This window comes from Heterocephalus glaber, unplaced genomic scaffold (genome assembly GCF_053883595.1).
Source record: "Heterocephalus glaber isolate CG9 unplaced genomic scaffold, H.glaber_assembly_v1.0 deba00000896, whole genome shotgun sequence".
In the NCBI taxonomy this organism is placed as follows: Eukaryota; Metazoa; Chordata; class Mammalia; order Rodentia; family Bathyergidae; genus Heterocephalus; species Heterocephalus glaber.
In genome coordinates this window covers 1,909,265-1,915,842 of record NW_028258170.1, presented here as the reverse complement: position 1 = coordinate 1,915,842, position 6,578 = coordinate 1,909,265, and the positions used below count along the sequence as shown (strand labels likewise).

Here is a 6,578-nt window from a genome sequence, read left to right as displayed (position 1 = left end):
TTTTAAATAATTGCCTTACATCTAGATGTAACACACATATAATATTGCTTATTTTGAAAAATTGTATTATATTTTGGACAACTAATTGTGGCACACAGTTAACTTACTGAAATGAGTGTTTAAAATATTTTTTCATTGTAAGGAAATGTTGCAAATCTCCACATGTGCCATGTTCCATTATTATCATAAATTGATCCGAGCTATTCCCTGTGGTAAGTTTTTCTGATTTTCTCAGATGTGCCACAGTAGGATTTGCTCATGTTCCCATTCAACTTCAATTATACTGAGGTTTATTAAGTGTTTACTAATTGCCTTTTGGCGGTGTGTGTTTCATGGCAAATCCAGTTTATTTACCTGTGAATCTTATATTCTAAGGGAAGGAATAAAATGTAACTAAAATGAATCCCAATTTAGTGTGGAGGAGAAAGTCATTCTTAGAGAAATTAAGTGTGAGACCTAAGTAGAGACATATAGGAGAGAGGAGGGGATGTTAGGCAAGTGTTTTGGCAATCAGAGACATCCTGAGGTACATAGAGGTTGATAGGTCCATTATGTTTGGAAATAAAAGTAGTAAGTAACACCACCATTTTACGATATAAAAAGAAAATTGAAAGGCCCTGGGCAGTGTCTCTATCTCTTCTTTTCTTTCCTTCTTCTTTATCTTCACCCTAGTGAAATGATTCTCTATTCACAATCATTTCCCTTACATAGATATATATCTTTATTTCTTTAGTCATTCTCTCCAATGTAAGAAAGTAAGCATTTTTTATCCCAAGGCTGCACCTTCTGTCCTTACTGTCCAAAGCACTTACATTATGTCTGAGACACACAGAACAGGAAAGCAAAGAATAAAAGATAACCCAACATTTTGAGTGCTTATTGGATTTTGATATACAAAAATTCCCTGAAGGTATGATAAGTACCTAAAATACAAAGAAACTTACATATACCTCGTCACAAACTACCGTTTAAATACATATAAAATAGCTGTGAATGAGAAGGTAAATAATCTACAAAGACACGAATAATAATTTCCTGAGAATATGAAACATCTATCTGTGTATCCCCTTGATACTTTCCTTTGTTATAACCTCTAGTTTTGTGAGACTCAGGCACTGAATGAGCTTCTTGGGAAACCCAGGGAATATCTGTACATTTGAAGTCCAACATAGGACACTCTGGCTTCCTTAATTATCCAATACAATTGCTGAAGCTTCAGCCAGGAGTTGCCTTATGGTTTTACATTCCCAAAGTAAAACATTTCAGGATAGAACAAAAGCCCAAGGTAAGTGGGCTTCCTCTACCTCCAATCCCAGCACTCTGGGATGTTCAGCCTGGAGGGTGCCAAGTTGTAGCCCAACCTAGGGTACTTTGAAAATTAGGAAGAGGCTGGCTCAGAGATAGATGATAGCTAGCTAGCTAGCTAGATAGATAATTAATGGGGAGGAATGTGGCTCAGGATAAAAGTCCTGAGCTCAACCCAAGTACTGAAGAGAAGGAAAGGAAGAAAGAAAGAAAGAAAGAAAGGAAGGAAGGAAGGAAGGAAGGAAGGAAAGAAGGAAGGAAGAAAGAAAGAAAGAAAGAAAAAGAAAGAAAGAAAGAAAGAAAAAGAAAGAAAGAAAGAAAGAAAGAAAGAAAGAAAGAAAGAAAGAAAGAAAGAAAGAAAGAAAGAAAGAAAGAAAAGAAAGAAAGAGAGTGCATATGCGTGAACAGGTCAAGAATGACTTGGAAATACATTACAGTCCTAGTTCAAGTATGAAAAATTTGAGTCACCTGAGGTGTGTAAATAATATTAGACTATGACAATGAAGACTGATAGGTAGGACGAGATTCAGAAGACAAAATCTATTTAAGGATCACCCTTTTTACATGGTAACTTCTTCAAATTCTATGTCATGGAGATGTCATGGTAGTGGACACACAGCTTTATAGGACCTTGTATGGAACGGGTGAATGTCATGCAGAGGCTCATGTGCTGAAAGTCTGTACCATACCAGGGAGCTATTGGAAGTATGGGGCCTGGTGAGAGGTGCAGCTAGCTGGAAATCTCCCAGCCATTTGAGGACATGTCCTTCACTCGTTACTGAGGACCTGGCACGTTTGTTTCCTCTCCTTGCTTCCTTCCCAGGTACAACATGGTCAGCAGCTCCCTCTGCCATGTGCAGCCGCCCTTCTGGGACACCTCGCAAAGCCAAAAAAGGGGCCAAATGAGGATGGCTGAACCCCTAAAGCTGTGACCTGAAACAAAACTTGCTGCTTCTAAAGACTCTAAAGAGTATCATGGCATAAGTCTCAGGAGAGAAAGAGTGTAGAGGGGGAGGGTATTGCTCCAGCTTTGATATTCAGCCAGGAGACCAGAGAAAAGAAAGTAAAGAGTAATCATTTCTTCTGTGATATCCCTCCTCTCCTCTTAAGATCTTGTTCAGATATTTAGTCAATGAGCTAGTCATTTTCACTATTTTTTGTTTTATATAACTGTGCACAATTTCAGGAGTCCTTGTTTCCTATTGCTATATCATCTTATCTATGTTAAAGATCTGCTCTGCTGAGGGGAAGGTCAAAGCTTTCTCCCACCTGCACCACCCACCTCACTGCAGTTGCCATTTTCCAGGGAACCATGCTCTTCTCATACTTCCGTCCCAGTACTTCCTACTCCCTAGATCAGGACAAAATGACCTCACTGTTTTACACCCTGCTGATTTCCATGCTGAACCCTCTGATTTAAGGTCTAAGGATGCTATGAACATGGGTACACATATATTGCTTTGGTATGATTGTTTTAATTCTTTTGGGAAGATACCAAGAAGGGGAATAGCTGGGTCAAATGGGACCTCTAATCCTAGTTTTTTGAGGAATCTCCATACAGATTAAGAGGGGTAATGGGATAAAATACAATTTATCAAAATAAACAACAAAAAAAACCCCTCTACCTTCCTGTAATTCTCAAGTTTACAAAGAATTCATATTGAAAATAGTAAATGAATTTTTTCATAAAATACAGAACTCTAGTTTTTGAGAAAATTGTTAATTTTGAATAAGTCTTAAATGAATCATCCTTGCACATATCAACTATTTTATGGGAGGGGAAATTCCCAATTCTAGAACATCTCTACTTTCTGTTCACTATTGTCCATTATAAGGAGCCTAAAATAATTTACAATATGTAGTAAGCAATGACCTTTGTAAATTGTTTTACTAGATATTTTTGGGAATAATAAAAGAGAACATACAGACCTTATTTATAAAGATTTAAGTGTAATACAAAAACTCTTATATGAATATACTTAACATAATTCAAAATTAATAGCACTCAAGTAAAGAATATGATACAGTAATAAAATCTGTGTTGTGTGATGGGTGTGACTGGTGAGTGAAAATACACCAATTCTGGCTGCAAAAACTGGCTTTAACCTTCTATTAACTCTAGTGCTCATCGATTATTATTCATGAAAGCAAAAAAGTAGAAAAACTACATAAACATCAAATTATGAGTGCATCAGTCATATATATTATGTCCCTAAAATTAGATATTATTCAGCCATGAAATGATATGGAATTCTGAAACTGACCACAAAAGGAAAAAATTTTGAAAATATCATGCTTAGAGAATAGTCAACACAAAATGGCACATATAAAATATTTCTGTTTATATTTGATTTCCAGAATAAGTAAATATATAAAGTCAGAAAGTAGAATAAAATTTGCCAGGAACTGAGAAGAGAAACTTAAGAGAAATGACCACTATTAGGAAAGTTTTTCTTACTGAGGGGATGAAAATGTTCTGGAAGTAGAGTGGTGTTTGTTTCCCAAGCTTGAGATTATATTACAACTCATAATCATTTGCTTTAATCATGTGAGATTTAATTTGCAGTATATACACTGTGTCTCTAATATTTCTTCAAATGTAGTAGTACTACACTGGAGTAGTGAGGAAAATGTCTTTAAAATGGAAGCAATTAAAAATTAGTAAAGAGTTGGAAATGATTTGAGGGTAAATAATCTTATAAAATTCTGCTTTAAATGGACAAGGACGATACTGAATAAATTTAAAAGAATAAATCATGTACGCAATGTCATAGTTTTCATGACCAGATTAATTTGCAGTTTTCATTATGACATAGCTTATACAATGATAATAATAATTAAGGCTCATTTGGTAAAGAAATTCATGTTTACATAAGGGAAATACAGAAATATAAATATAATTAATCACATGTTTGCATAAAATGAAAGCCTGAGGGAAGTAGCTCTAGAGAATTTAATTCCCAAATTATACCTTATACATATAATAACATGCTGTCTACCTGGTGTTCAGCTACCAAACAGCTGCTCATAGCAGGTAAGTTCCTGAATTTCCAAGTTTAAAAATGTGCATTTGAAAACTACCTTTATAAAAAAGATTTATAAATGAATTATTTTATGACAGATTAGTCAAATGAATTTAAAATCCAATGATTCATAATTAATTTTCTACTCAGAACTGGAGAACTCTGAACTTAATATCTACAAAGCAGCATTTTATTTGCATTTTACTCTATGTTCATATGCAAGCCTTTATGCATTTTATGATTCTGTAGGTACCCACATCAATTCAATTGATAAATTCTCTTTTGGGTAAATAAGTTTAAAGAAAATTGAAATATCACATTAGAAATAACAATATATGCAATTTTAATTCCATATGAATCACATAGCATACTTATCTAAGTCAATAAATAAATAAATATAGACACTCGAATATTCAACTCCTGTTATTTCTCCTTCTTTGACATCAATAAAGACATTCACACATGAAAGCTCAGGAAAACATGTACATTTACATAACGATATGAATCCTCTGAATCCAGGAACTACTTATTGACCCTCATGCTGTAATCATTTTTGAAATACAAAGTCAATTAAAATCTGCCATATTGTGATATACTATGTTGTGTGCTACATTATGGGCATACACTTCCATTTTAGACTTTGTCCCTGAAAGGTCAGGATTTGGCTGGACTACCACTTTGGAGAAGAACATTGTAGCAAGCACAAGATACTTTCAGAAAAAACATTAAGCAATACTTATGTAATAGATTATCAAACACTGAAGATCACATCGACCATGAACAGTAGAAGATAACTTGGTTTTTCTTAGTCAGTGATATACCCATTATTTCTAGAACCAATACATTGTTTTGTAAAACAAATCAACAATTTTGAGGAACATCTTATTTCTAATTGTTTTGAATCTCTGGAGATGATTATAGCATATAATTAGTTCTGCATCTTCCACCCAAGTCTGCATAAGATTGATGTTTATTACATGTTATTTTGAAAATGTAGAGAAATTTCAGTACCCTGGAAATATATTTCCTGAAGTAAAGGAAGGTGAGGTGGAGAGAAAGTAAAGATTGTATACAGAGTAGCAGCCCCCAGGATGACATCTAGATTTCAATCAGAGTTTCTCAACTGCTTTCTCTATTTTTTTCTGTTATTATCAATAGAATCAATGGTTTTAAAGAGTGACAAATGGCAGAATAATTTTCTCCAGTTAAGAAAGGAAATTACAGGTACATAAAGTGATCTGTCTTGCAGATAATTTGTGAATGTACAGAAGAATTAAACATGAATCTATTCAAACTTGTTTTCAAGGTTACACAAGAAAAAAGAAAAATGGACAGAAGAAATTGCTCCTCCTTGACTGAATTAATTTTCTTGGGAATCACTAATAAAGCTGATATCAAAGTGACCCTTTTCACCATTTTTCTACTTGTATACCTCATCAATCTTCTGGTGAATCTTGGAATGATCATTTTAATTAGATTTGATTCCCAGCTCCACACACCCATGTACTTTTTCCTCAGCCACCTGTCTGTGATATCTGCTATTCCACTGCAATTGGACCCAAGATGCTGGTGGACCTCTTAGCTAAGAGGAAAATGATTTCCACTGTTGGCTGTGCTCTGCAGTTCTTCACCTTATGTATGTTTGTGGACTCTGAGTGCATGCTGCTGGTGGTGATGGCCTTCGACCGGTACAAGGCCATCAGCAGCCCCCTACTGTACACAGCCCATATGTCCAGCAGGCTCTGCGCCCAGCTCCTGGCTGGGGTTTACCTGAAGGGAATGGCAGATGCTTTAATAAACACAGTATTTGCATTCCGCTTGTGTTTTTGTGGGTCCAATGAGATTAATCATTTCTTCTGTGATGTCCCTCCTCTCCTTCTACTATCTTGCTCAGATACACAGATCAATGAGTTAGTGATATTTATCATTTTTGGGTTTATTGAATTGAGCACCATTACAGGAGTACTGATCTCCTACTTCTATATCATTTTGTCAGTCTTAAAGATCAGCTCTGCTGAGGGCAGATTCAAGGCTTTCTCCACTTGCGGTTCCCACCTCACCACTGTTGCCATTTTCCAGGGAACTCTGCTCTTCATGTACTTCCGGCCCAGTTCTTCCTACTCCCTAGATCAGGACAAAATGACCTCACTGTTTTACACCCTGGTAATTCCCATGCTGAACCCTCTCATTTATAGTCTACAGAACAAGGATGTGAAAGAGGCCCTTGCAAAGGTAAAAAAGAAAATTTAG

The 6,578-nt window shown here is 35.5% G+C and overlaps 1 pseudogene; it reads left to right on the top strand.

Annotated features, from left to right (window-relative positions):
- The first annotated feature begins 5,652 nt into the window (after nucleotides 1-5,652).
- Nucleotides 5,653-6,578, top strand: LOC147828870 (olfactory receptor 5W2-like; annotated as a pseudogene).